The following is a 12,794-nucleotide window of genomic DNA, read 5'->3' on the forward strand; positions in this document are numbered from 1 at the left end:
GTATGTAAAGGCTCAGAGCCTATTATGACACGCGCAGCCAGCGTTCCATTGCCACATTCCGTCTACTGCAGGCGGGATACCTGGATGGCTGAATGTCACTGAGAAGCTCACAGAGACCGCCATAAGCAACAGTTTAAAAGAATGCCACAGACTAATCAACCAAACTTTTTGGGTTGGTTTCTCTTTTATAGTCTGCAGGCATTAAATGAAAGAAGTCAGTGTTCCAGCAGAGGGAGACAACGTTTCAGAAAAGGCATTGTAGCAAACCAAAAAAGAAATTTTAAGCGCAGCAGAGTAACCAGCTCACATACCTGTTAGCTCAGGTGAGTTTAAAAGGCTGCTGTTGATAACAAGGGCATTTGCTAAATAGATGGTGTGTGTGCAACAATATACTGAAAGGTCAATTATATTGTGCAGCTTATCTCACCACCTGTAGTTATTTAGGTGAAAGCTCCAAAATGCTTGCCTAATATGTCTGTTTATCCAAAAGGAAGTATAGAGGGAGAGCTAGATAGATAGCATTGCATTACATTACATTACATGGCAATGCAATGCACAGTTGCTGAAGTTGAACCAAAATGAGCTTGTCATCTGGCTTCTGCAACTTTTAACATGAAAAATCCAATGAGGAGAAGAAAAGCAAAGCCAAAGAGTCCATCCCAAAATCCGACAAACAAGCAAAATGAACAAAAAGCATTGAATTCAATTCTTTCTGATTTTAGAAACTGCATTAAAGAAGGGGTGCACCGGTCCTGGAGATACTGCAATACCAGGTCAATGCGTGGAGTGGACAGAGCAAGCTCTTTTTCCATCTCCCTGTTCTAAAAATCCATTTAATATATGGTCCCCAGATAGGGGACGTATCAGATATTAAACTGATAAGAACAGATACTACACTTGATCTTAGCCAAAAGGCCGAGAAGCGATAACCAGAATTGGTTTCCGACTACGGTGCCACCCAAGGATTCTGAAAAGTCCATTTGTGGAGATGGCCACCTGGACTCCCGTTAAGAAGACATGCTGTCAACCTCTAGATCCCTCACATGCCTGCACTTTTCGGCTTGCTGCTGCTGCAATCCACGCGTTTTAGATCTGCATAACTCCACCTCTTTTAGCACAGTACCCTCAACCCCCGGCTGTTCCCACCCGCCTCAACACCGTTGGAAGGGAGGAGAACCAATTAAGGCGGGGGGGGGGTGGAACGAGCAGCTGTCTACCCTTAGCAGGAGGGTTGCTGATTAATTACCTCTCCTGCTGCTGCTGCTGCTGGCTGTCCAGCAGCAGACTGAAGGTGGCTGCTGCTGTGCGCAGGTATATAAAGGCTCAGAGCCTATTATGACACGCGCAGCCAGCGTTCCATTGCCACATTCCGTCTACTGCAGGCGGGATACCTGGATGGCTGAATGTCACTGAGAAGCTCACAGAGACCGCCATAAGCAACAGTTTAAAAGAATGCCACAGACTAATCAACCAAACTTTTTGGGTTGGTTTCTCTTTTATAGTCTGCAGGCATTAAATGAAAGAAGTCAGTGTTCCAGCAGAGGGAGACAACGTTTCAGAAAAGGCATTGTAGCAAACCAAAAAAGAAATTTTAAGCGCAGCAGAGTAACCAGCTCACATACCTGTTAGCTCAGGTGAGTTTAAAAGGCTGCTGTTGATAACAAGGGCATTTGCTAAATAGATGGTGTGTGTGCAACAATATACTGAAAGGTCAATTATATTGTGCAGCTTATCTCACCACCTGTAGTTATTTAGGTGAAAGCTCCAAAATGCTTGCCTAATATGTCTGTTTATCCAAAAGGAAGTATAGAGGGAGAGCTAGATAGATAGCATTGCATTACATTACATTACATTACATGGCAATGCAATGCACAGTTGCTGAAGTTGAACCAAAATGAGCTTGTCATCTGGCTTCTGCAACTTTTAACATGAAAAATCCAATGAGGAGAAGAAAAGCAAAGCCAAAGAGTCCATCCCAAAATCCGACAAACAAGCAAAATGAACAAAAAGCATTGAATTCAATTCTTTCTGATTTTAGAAACTGCATTAAAGAAGGGGTGCACCGGTCCTGGAGATACTGCAATACCAGGTCAATGCGTGGAGTGGACAGAGCAAGCTCTTTTTCCATCTCCCTGTTCTAAAAATCCATTTAATATATGGTCCCCAGATAGGGGACGTATCAGATATTAAACTGATAAGAACAGATACTACACTTGATCTTAGCCAAAAGGCCGAGAAGCGATAACCAGAATTGGTTTCCGACTACGGTGCCACCCAAGGATTCTGAAAAGTCCATTTGTGGAGATGGCCACCTGGACTCCCGTTAAGAAGACATGCTGTCAACCTCTAGATCCCTCACATGCCTGCACTTTTCGGCTTGCTGCTGCTGCAATCCACGCGTTTTAGATCTGCATAACTCCACCTCTTTTAGCACAGTACCCTCAACCCCCGGCTGTTCCCACCCGCCTCAACACCGTTGGAAGGGAGGAGAACCAATTAAGGCAGGGGGGGGGGGTGTGGAACGAGCAGCTGTCTACCCTTAGCAGGAGGGTTGCTGATTAATTACCTCTCCTGCTGCTGCTGCTGCTGGCTGTCCAGCAGCAGACTGAAGGTGGCTGCTGCTGTGCGCAGGTATATAAAGGCTCAGAGCCTATTATGACACGCGCAGCCAGCGTTCCATTGCCACATTCCGTCTACTGCAGGCGGGATACCTGGATGGCTGAATGTCACTGAGAAGCTCACAGAGACCGCCATAAGCAACAGTTTAAAAGAATGCCACAGACTAATCAACCAAACTTTTTGGGTTGGTTTCTCTTTTATAGTCTGCAGGCATTAAATGAAAGAAGTCAGTGTTCCAGCAGAGGGAGACAACGTTTCAGAAAAGGCATTGTAGCAAACCAAAAAAGAAATTTTAAGCGCAGCAGAGTAACCAGCTCACATACCTGTTAGCTCAGGTGAGTTTAAAAGGCTGCTGTTGATAACAAGGGCATTTGCTAAATAGATGGTGTGTGTGCAACAATATACTGAAAGGTCAATTATATTGTGCAGCTTATCTCACCACCTGTAGTTATTTAGGTGAAAGCTCCAAAATGCTTGCCTAATATGTCTGTTTATCCAAAATGAAGTATAGAGGGAGAGCTAGATAGATAGCATTGCATTACATTACATTACATGGCAATGCAATGCACAGTTGCTGAAGTTGAACCAAAATGAGCTTGTCATCTGGCTTCTGCAACTTTTAACATGAAAAATCCAATGAGGAGAAGAAAAGCAAAGCCAAAGAGTCCATCCCAAAATCCGACAAACAAGCAAAATGAACAAAAAGCATTGAATTCAATTCTTTCTGATTTTAGAAACTGCATTAAAGAAGGGGTGCACCGGTCCTGGAGATACTGCAATACCAGGTCAATGCGTGGAGTGGACAGAGCAAGCTCTTTTTCCATCTCCCTGTTCTAAAAATCCATTTAATATATGGTCCCCAGATAGGGGACGTATCAGATATTAAACTGATAAGAACAGATACTACACTTGATCTTAGCCAAAAGGCCGAGAAGCGATAACCAGAATTGGTTTCCGACTACGGTGCCACCCAAGGATTCTGAAAAGTCCATTTGTGGAGATGGCCACCTGGACTCCCGTTAAGAAGACATGCTGTCAACCTCTAGATCCCTCACATGCCTGCACTTTTCGGCTTGCTGCTGCTGCAATCCACGCGTTTTAGATCTGCATAACTCCACCTCTTTTAGCACAGTACCCTCAACCCCCGGCTGTTCCCACCCGCCTCAACACCGTTGGAAGGGAGGAGAACCAATTAAGGCGGGGGGGGGGGGGTGGAACGAGCAGCTGTCTACCCTTAGCAGGAGGGTTGCTGATTAATTACCTCTCCTGCTGCTGCTGCTGCTGGCTGTCCAGCAGCAGACTGAAGGTGGCTGCTGCTGTGCGCAGGTATATAAAGGCTCAGAGCCTATTATGACACGCGCAGCCAGCGTTCCATTGCCACATTCCGTCTACTGCAGGCGGGATACCTGGATGGCTGAATGTCACTGAGAAGCTCACAGAGACCGCCATAAGCAACAGTTTAAAAGAATGCCACAGACTAATCAACCAAACTTTTTGGGTTGGTTTCTCTTTTATAGTCTGCAGGCATTAAATGAAAGAAGTCAGTGTTCCAGCAGAGGGAGACAACGTTTCAGAAAAGGCATTGTAGCAAACCAAAAAAGAAATTTTAAGCGCAGCAGAGTAACCAGCTCACATACCTGTTAGCTCAGGTGAGTTTAAAAGGCTGCTGTTGATAACAAAGGCATTTGCTAAATAGATGGTGTGTGTGCAACAATATACTGAAAGGTCAATTATATTGTGCAGCTTATCTCACCACCTGTAGTTATTTAGGTGAAAGCTCCAAAATGCTTGCCTAATATGTCTGTTTATCCAAAAGGAAGTATAGAGGGAGAGCTAGATAGATAGCATTGCATTACATTACATTACATGGCAATGCAATGCACAGTTGCTGAAGTTGAACCAAAATGAGCTTGTCATCTGGCTTCTGCAACTTTTAACATGAAAAATCCAATGAGGAGAAGAAAAGCAAAGCCAAAGAGTCCATCCCAAAATCCGACAAACAAGCAAAATGAACAAAAAGCATTGAATTCAATTCTTTCTGATTTTAGAAACTGCATTAAAGAAGGGGTGCACCGGTCCTGGAGATACTGCAATACCAGGTCAATGCGTGGAGTGGACAGAGCAAGCTCTTTTTCCATCTCCCTGTTCTAAAAATCCATTTAATATATGGTCCCCAGATAGGGGACGTATCAGATATTAAACTGATAAGAACAGATACTACACTTGATCTTAGCCAAAAGGCCGAGAAGCGATAACCAGAATTGGTTTCCGACTACGGTGCCACCCAAGGATTCTGAAAAGTCCATTTGTGGAGATGGCCACCTGGACTCCCGTTAAGAAGACATGCTGTCAACCTCTAGATCCCTCACATGCCTGCACTTTTCGGCTTGCTGCTGCTGCAATCCACGCGTTTTAGATCTGCATAACTCCACCTCTTTTAGCACAGTACCCTCAACCCCCGGCTGTTCCCACCCGCCTCAACACCGTTGGAAGGGAGGAGAACCAATTAAGGCGGGGGGGGGGTGGAACGAGCAGCTGTCTACCCTTAGCAGGAGGGTTGCTGATTAATTACCTCTCCTGCTGCTGCTGCTGCTGGCTGTCCAGCAGCAGACTGAAGGTGGCTGCTGCTGTGCGCAGGTATATAAAGGCTCAGAGCCTATTATGACACGCGCAGCCAGCGTTCCATTGCCACATTCCGTCTACTGCAGGCGGGATACCTGGATGGCTGAATGTCACTGAGAAGCTCACAGAGACCGCCATAAGCAACAGTTTAAAAGAATGCCACAGACTAATCAACCAAACTTTTTGGGTTGGTTTCTCTTTTATAGTCTGCAGGCATTAAATGAAAGAAGTCAGTGTTCCAGCAGAGGGAGACAACGTTTCAGAAAAGGCATTGTAGCAAACCAAAAAAGAAATTTTAAGCGCAGCAGAGTAACCAGCTCACATACCTGTTAGCTCAGGTGAGTTTAAAAGGCTGCTGTTGATAACAAGGGCATTTGCTAAATAGATGGTGTGTGTGCAACAATATACTGAAAGGTCAATTATATTGTGCAGCTTATCTCACCACCTGTAGTTATTTAGGTGAAAGCTCCAAAATGCTTGCCTAATATGTCTGTTTATCCAAAAGGAAGTATAGAGGGAGAGCTAGATAGATAGCATTGCATTACATTACATTACATTACATGGCAATGCAATGCACAGTTGCTGAAGTTGAACCAAAATGAGCTTGTCATCTGGCTTCTGCAACTTTTAACATGAAAAATCCAATGAGGAGAAGAAAAGCAAAGCCAAAGAGTCCATCCCAAAATCCGACAAACAAGCAAAATGAACAAAAAGCATTGAATTCAATTCTTTCTGATTTTAGAAACTGCATTAAAGAAGGGGTGCACCGGTCCTGGAGATACTGCAATACCAGGTCAATGCGTGGAGTGGACAGAGCAAGCTCTTTTTCCATCTCCCTGTTCTAAAAATCCATTTAATATATGGTCCCCAGATAGGGGACGTATCAGATATTATACTGATAAGAACAGATACTACACTTGATCTTAGCCAAAAGGCCGAGAAGCGATAACCAGAATTGGTTTCCGACTACGGTGCCACCCAAGGATTCTGAAAAGTCCATTTGTGGAGATGGCCACCTGGACTCCCGTTAAGAAGACATGCTGTCAACCTCTAGATCCCTCACATGCCTGCACTTTTCGGCTTGCTGCTGCTGCAATCCACGCGTTTTAGATCTGCATAACTCCACCTCTTTTAGCACAGTACCCTCAACCCCCGGCTGTTCCCACCCGCCTCAACACCGTTGGAAGGGAGGAGAACCAATTAAGGCGGGGGGGGGGTGGAACGAGCAGCTGTCTACCCTTAGCAGGAGGGTTGCTGATTAATTACCTCTCCTGCTGCTGCTGCTGCTGGCTGTCCAGCAGCAGACTGAAGGTGGCTGCTGCTGTGCGCAGGTATATAAAGGCTCAGAGCCTATTATGACACGCGCAGCCAGCGTTCCATTGCCACATTCCGTCTACTGCAGGCGGGATACCTGGATGGCTGAATGTCACTGAGAAGCTCACAGAGACCGCCATAAGCAACAGTTTAAAAGAATGCCACAGACTAATCAACCAAACTTTTTGGGTTGGTTTCTCTTTTATAGTCTGCAGGCATTAAATGAAAGAAGTCAGTGTTCCAGCAGAGGGAGACAACGTTTCAGAAAAGGCATTGTAGCAAACCAAAAAAGAAATTTTAAGCGCAGCAGAGTAACCAGCTCACATACCTGTTAGCTCAGGTGAGTTTAAAAGGCTGCTGTTGATAACAAGGGCATTTGCTAAATAGATGGTGTGTGTGCAACAATATACTGAAAGGTCAATTATATTGTGCAGCTTATCTCACCACCTGTAGTTATTTAGGTGAAAGCTCCAAAATGCTTGCCTAATATGTCTGTTTATCCAAAAGGAAGTATAGAGGGAGAGCTAGATAGATAGCATTGCATTACATTACATTACATTACATGGCAATGCAATGCACAGTTGCTGAAGTTGAACCAAAATGAGCTTGTCATCTGGCTTCTGCAACTTTTAACATGAAAAATCCAATGAGGAGAAGAAAAGCAAAGCCAAAGAGTCCATCCCAAAATACGACAAACAAGCAAAATGAACAAAAAGCATTGAATTCAATTCTTTCTGATTTTAGAAACTGCATTAAAGAAGGGGTGCACCGGTCCTGGAGATACTGCAATACCAGGTCAATGCGTGGAGTGGACAGAGCAAGCTCTTTTTCCATCTCCCTGTTCTAAAAATCCATTTAATATATGGTCCCCAGATAGGGGACGTATCAGATATTATACTGATAAGAACAGATACTACACTTGATCTTAGCCAAAAGGCCGAGAAGCGATAACCAGAATTGGTTTCCGACTACGGTGCCACCCAAGGATTCTGAAAAGTCCATTTGTGGAGATGGCCACCTGGACTCCCGTTAAGAAGACATGCTGTCAACCTCTAGATCCCTCACATGCCTGCACTTTTCGGCTTGCTGCTGCTGCAATCCACGCGTTTTAGATCTGCATAACTCCACCTCTTTTAGCACAGTACCCTCAACCCCCGGCTGTTCCCACCCGCCTCAACACCGTTGGAAGGGAGGAGAACCAATTAAGGCGGGGGGGGGGGTGGAACGAGCAGCTGTCTACCCTTAGCAGGAGGGTTGCTGATTAATTACCTCTCCTGCTGCTGCTGCTGCTGGCTGTCCAGCAGCAGACTGAAGGTGGCTGCTGCTGTGCGCAGGTATATAAAGGCTCAGAGCCTATTATGACACGCGCAGCCAGCGTTCCATTGCCACATTCCGTCTACTGCAGGCGGGATACCTGGATGGCTGAATGTCACTGAGAAGCTCACAGAGACCGCCATAAGCAACAGTTTAAAAGAATGCCACAGACTAATCAACCAAACTTTTTGGGTTGGTTTCTCTTTTATAGTCTGCAGGCATTAAATGAAAGAAGTCAGTGTTCCAGCAGAGGGAGACAACGTTTCAGAAAAGGCATTGTAGCAAACCAAAAAAGAAATTTTAAGCGCAGCAGAGTAACCAGCTCACATACCTGTTAGCTCAGGTGAGTTTAAAAGGCTGCTGTTGATAACAAGGGCATTTGCTAAATAGATGGTGTGTGTGCAACAATATACTGAAAGGTCAATTATATTGTGCAGCTTATCTCACCACCTGTAGTTATTTAGGTGAAAGCTCCAAAATGCTTGCCTAATATGTCTGTTTATCCAAAATGAAGTATAGAGGGAGAGCTAGATAGATAGCATTGCATTACATTACATTACATGGCAATGCAATGCACAGTTGCTGAAGTTGAACCAAAATGAGCTTGTCATCTGGCTTCTGCAACTTTTAACATGAAAAATCCAATGAGGAGAAGAAAAGCAAAGCCAAAGAGTCCATCCCAAAATCCGACAAACAAGCAAAATGAACAAAAAGCATTGAATTCAATTCTTTCTGATTTTAGAAACTGCATTAAAGAAGGGGTGCACCGGTCCTGGAGATACTGCAATACCAGGTCAATGCGTGGAGTGGACAGAGCAAGCTCTTTTTCCATCTCCCTGTTCTAAAAATCCATTTAATATATGGTCCCCAGATAGGGGACGTATCAGATATTAAACTGATAAGAACAGATACTACACTTGATCTTAGCCAAAAGGCCGAGAAGCGATAACCAGAATTGGTTTCCGACTACGGTGCCACCCAAGGATTCTGAAAAGTCCATTTGTGGAGATGGCCACCTGGACTCCCGTTAAGAAGACATGCTGTCAACCTCTAGATCCCTCACATGCCTGCACTTTTCGGCTTGCTGCTGCTGCAATCCACGCGTTTTAGATCTGCATAACTCCACCTCTTTTAGCACAGTACCCTCAACCCCCGGCTGTTCCCACCCGCCTCAACACCGTTGGAAGGGAGGAGAACCAATTAAGGCGGGGGGGGGGGGTGGAACGAGCAGCTGTCTACCCTTAGCAGGAGGGTTGCTGATTAATTACCTCTCCTGCTGCTGCTGCTGCTGGCTGTCCAGCAGCAGACTGAAGGTGGCTGCTGCTGTGCGCAGGTATATAAAGGCTCAGAGCCTATTATGACACGCGCAGCCAGCGTTCCATTGCCACATTCCGTCTACTGCAGGCGGGATACCTGGATGGCTGAATGTCACTGAGAAGCTCACAGAGACCGCCATAAGCAACAGTTTAAAAGAATGCCACAGACTAATCAACCAAACTTTTTGGGTTGGTTTCTCTTTTATAGTCTGCAGGCATTAAATGAAAGAAGTCAGTGTTCCAGCAGAGGGAGACAACGTTTCAGAAAAGGCATTGTAGCAAACCAAAAAAGAAATTTTAAGCGCAGCAGAGTAACCAGCTCACATACCTGTTAGCTCAGGTGAGTTTAAAAGGCTGCTGTTGATAACAAAGGCATTTGCTAAATAGATGGTGTGTGTGCAACAATATACTGAAAGGTCAATTATATTGTGCAGCTTATCTCACCACCTGTAGTTATTTAGGTGAAAGCTCCAAAATGCTTGCCTAATATGTCTGTTTATCCAAAAGGAAGTATAGAGGGAGAGCTAGATAGATAGCATTGCATTACATTACATTACATGGCAATGCAATGCACAGTTGCTGAAGTTGAACCAAAATGAGCTTGTCATCTGGCTTCTGCAACTTTTAACATGAAAAATCCAATGAGGAGAAGAAAAGCAAAGCCAAAGAGTCCATCCCAAAATCCGACAAACAAGCAAAATGAACAAAAAGCATTGAATTCAATTCTTTCTGATTTTAGAAACTGCATTAAAGAAGGGGTGCACCGGTCCTGGAGATACTGCAATACCAGGTCAATGCGTGGAGTGGACAGAGCAAGCTCTTTTTCCATCTCCCTGTTCTAAAAATCCATTTAATATATGGTCCCCAGATAGGGGACGTATCAGATATTAAACTGATAAGAACAGATACTACACTTGATCTTAGCCAAAAGGCCGAGAAGCGATAACCAGAATTGGTTTCCGACTACGGTGCCACCCAAGGATTCTGAAAAGTCCATTTGTGGAGATGGCCACCTGGACTCCCGTTAAGAAGACATGCTGTCAACCTCTAGATCCCTCACATGCCTGCACTTTTCGGCTTGCTGCTGCTGCAATCCACGCGTTTTAGATCTGCATAACTCCACCTCTTTTAGCACAGTACCCTCAACCCCCGGCTGTTCCCACCCGCCTCAACACCGTTGGAAGGGAGGAGAACCAATTAAGGCGGGGGGGGGTGGAACGAGCAGCTGTCTACCCTTAGCAGGAGGGTTGCTGATTAATTACCTCTCCTGCTGCTGCTGCTGCTGGCTGTCCAGCAGCAGACTGAAGGTGGCTGCTGCTGTGCGCAGGTATATAAAGGCTCAGAGCCTATTATGACACGCGCAGCCAGCGTTCCATTGCCACATTCCGTCTACTGCAGGCGGGATACCTGGATGGCTGAATGTCACTGAGAAGCTCACAGAGACCGCCATAAGCAACAGTTTAAAAGAATGCCACAGACTAATCAACCAAACTTTTTGGGTTGGTTTCTCTTTTATAGTCTGCAGGCATTAAATGAAAGAAGTCAGTGTTCCAGCAGAGGGAGACAACGTTTCAGAAAAGGCATTGTAGCAAACCAAAAAAGAAATTTTAAGCGCAGCAGAGTAACCAGCTCACATACCTGTTAGCTCAGGTGAGTTTAAAAGGCTGCTGTTGATAACAAGGGCATTTGCTAAATAGATGGTGTGTGTGCAACAATATACTGAAAGGTCAATTATATTGTGCAGCTTATCTCACCACCTGTAGTTATTTAGGTGAAAGCTCCAAAATGCTTGCCTAATATGTCTGTTTATCCAAAAGGAAGTATAGAGGGAGAGCTAGATAGATAGCATTGCATTACATTACATTACATTACATGGCAATGCAATGCACAGTTGCTGAAGTTGAACCAAAATGAGCTTGTCATCTGGCTTCTGCAACTTTTAACATGAAAAATCCAATGAGGAGAAGAAAAGCAAAGCCAAAGAGTCCATCCCAAAATACGACAAACAAGCAAAATGAACAAAAAGCATTGAATTCAATTCTTTCTGATTTTAGAAACTGCATTAAAGAAGGGGTGCACCGGTCCTGGAGATACTGCAATACCAGGTCAATGCGTGGAGTGGACAGAGCAAGCTCTTTTTCCATCTCCCTGTTCTAAAAATCCATTTAATATATGGTCCCCAGATAGGGGACGTATCAGATATTATACTGATAAGAACAGATACTACACTTGATCTTAGCCAAAAGGCCGAGAATCGATAACCAGAATTGGTTTCCGACTACGGTGCCACCCAAGGATTCTGAAAAGTCCATTTGTGGAGATGGCCACCTGGACTCCCGTTAAGAAGACATGCTGTCAACCTCTAGATCCCTCACATGCCTGCACTTTTCGGCTTGCTGCTGCTGCAATCCACGCGTTTTAGATCTGCATAACTCCACCTCTTTTAGCACAGTACCCTCAACCCCCGGCTGTTCCCACCCGCCTCAACACCGTTGGAAGGGAGGAGAACCAATTAAGGCGGGGGGGGGGTGGAACGAGCAGCTGTCTACCCTTAGCAGGAGGGTTGCTGATTAATTACCTCTCCTGCTGCTGCTGCTGCTGGCTGTCCAGCAGCAGACTGAAGGTGGCTGCTGCTGTGCGCAGGTATATAAAGGCTCAGAGCCTATTATGACACGCGCAGCCAGCGTTCCATTGCCACATTCCGTCTACTGCAGGCGGGATACCTGGATGGCTGAATGTCACTGAGAAGCTCACAGAGACCGCCATAAGCAACAGTTTAAAAGAATGCCACAGACTAATCAACCAAACTTTTTGGGTTGGTTTCTCTTTTATAGTCTGCAGGCATTAAATGAAAGAAGTCAGTGTTCCAGCAGAGGGAGACAACGTTTCAGAAAAGGCATTGTAGCAAACCAAAAAAGAAATTTTAAGCGCAGCAGAGTAACCAGCTCACATACCTGTTAGCTCAGGTGAGTTTAAAAGGCTGCTGTTGATAACAAGGGCATTTGCTAAATAGATGGTGTGTGTGCAACAATATACTGAAAGGTCAATTATATTGTGCAGCTTATCTCACCACCTGTAGTTATTTAGGTGAAAGCTCCAAAATGCTTGCCTAATATGTCTGTTTATCCAAAAGGAAGTATAGAGGGAGAGCTAGATAGATAGCATTGCATTACATTACATTACATGGCAATGCAATGCACAGTTGCTGAAGTTGAACCAAAATGAGCTTGTCATCTGGCTTCTGCAACTTTTAACATGAAAAATCCAATGAGGAGAAGAAAAGCAAAGCCAAAGAGTCCATCCCAAAATCCGACAAACAAGCAAAATGAACAAAAAGCATTGAATTCAATTCTTTCTGATTTTAGAAACTGCATTAAAGAAGGGGTGCACCGGTCCTGGAGATACTGCAATACCAGGTCAATGCGTGGAGTGGACAGAGCAAGCTCTTTTTCCATCTCCCTGTTCTAAAAATCCATTTAATATATGGTCCCCAGATAGGGGACGTATCAGATATTAAACTGATAAGAACAGATACTACACTTGATCTTAGCCAAAAGGCCGAGAAGCGATAACCAGAATTGGTTTCCGACTACGGTGCCACCCAAGGAT

General features: G+C 44.8%; 10 non-coding genes across 10 annotated transcripts; all 10 read right to left on the reverse strand.

The window, feature by feature from the left end:
- Positions 1–736: 736 nt before the first annotated feature.
- On the reverse strand, positions 737–927 carry LOC141218038 (U2 spliceosomal RNA). Its single transcript, XR_012286802.1, has one exon. It is a non-coding gene; the product is annotated as a U2 spliceosomal RNA (small nuclear RNA).
- A 1,125-nt stretch (positions 928–2,052) lies between these two features.
- Positions 2,053–2,243, reverse strand: LOC141218039 (U2 spliceosomal RNA). Its single transcript, XR_012286803.1, has one exon. It is a non-coding gene; the product is annotated as a U2 spliceosomal RNA (small nuclear RNA).
- A 1,124-nt stretch (positions 2,244–3,367) lies between these two features.
- LOC141218040 (U2 spliceosomal RNA) lies at positions 3,368–3,558 on the reverse strand. The gene has a single exon (XR_012286804.1). It is a non-coding gene; the product is annotated as a U2 spliceosomal RNA (small nuclear RNA).
- Positions 3,559–4,681: 1,123 nt separating this feature from the next.
- On the reverse strand, positions 4,682–4,872 carry LOC141218041 (U2 spliceosomal RNA). The gene has a single exon (XR_012286805.1). It is a non-coding gene; the product is annotated as a U2 spliceosomal RNA (small nuclear RNA).
- Positions 4,873–5,997: 1,125 nt separating this feature from the next.
- LOC141218135 (U2 spliceosomal RNA) lies at positions 5,998–6,188 on the reverse strand. The gene has a single exon (XR_012286896.1). It is a non-coding gene; the product is annotated as a U2 spliceosomal RNA (small nuclear RNA).
- A 1,125-nt stretch (positions 6,189–7,313) lies between these two features.
- Positions 7,314–7,504, reverse strand: LOC141218137 (U2 spliceosomal RNA). Its single transcript, XR_012286897.1, has one exon. It is a non-coding gene; the product is annotated as a U2 spliceosomal RNA (small nuclear RNA).
- A 1,121-nt stretch (positions 7,505–8,625) lies between these two features.
- LOC141218042 (U2 spliceosomal RNA) lies at positions 8,626–8,816 on the reverse strand. The gene has a single exon (XR_012286806.1). It is a non-coding gene; the product is annotated as a U2 spliceosomal RNA (small nuclear RNA).
- Positions 8,817–9,938: 1,122 nt separating this feature from the next.
- Positions 9,939–10,129, reverse strand: LOC141218043 (U2 spliceosomal RNA). Its single transcript, XR_012286807.1, has one exon. It is a non-coding gene; the product is annotated as a U2 spliceosomal RNA (small nuclear RNA).
- A 1,124-nt stretch (positions 10,130–11,253) lies between these two features.
- On the reverse strand, positions 11,254–11,444 carry LOC141218222 (U2 spliceosomal RNA). Its single transcript, XR_012286977.1, has one exon. It is a non-coding gene; the product is annotated as a U2 spliceosomal RNA (small nuclear RNA).
- Positions 11,445–12,564: 1,120 nt separating this feature from the next.
- Positions 12,565–12,755, reverse strand: LOC141218044 (U2 spliceosomal RNA). Its single transcript, XR_012286808.1, has one exon. It is a non-coding gene; the product is annotated as a U2 spliceosomal RNA (small nuclear RNA).
- Between the last annotated feature and the right edge of the window lie 39 nt (positions 12,756–12,794).

Source organism: Phyllobates terribilis, unplaced genomic scaffold (assembly GCF_046119375.1).
Source record: "Phyllobates terribilis strain yellow unplaced genomic scaffold, ASM4611937v1 Scaffold_249__1_contigs__length_2872098, whole genome shotgun sequence".
NCBI lineage: Eukaryota > Metazoa > Chordata > Amphibia > Anura > Dendrobatidae > Phyllobates > Phyllobates terribilis.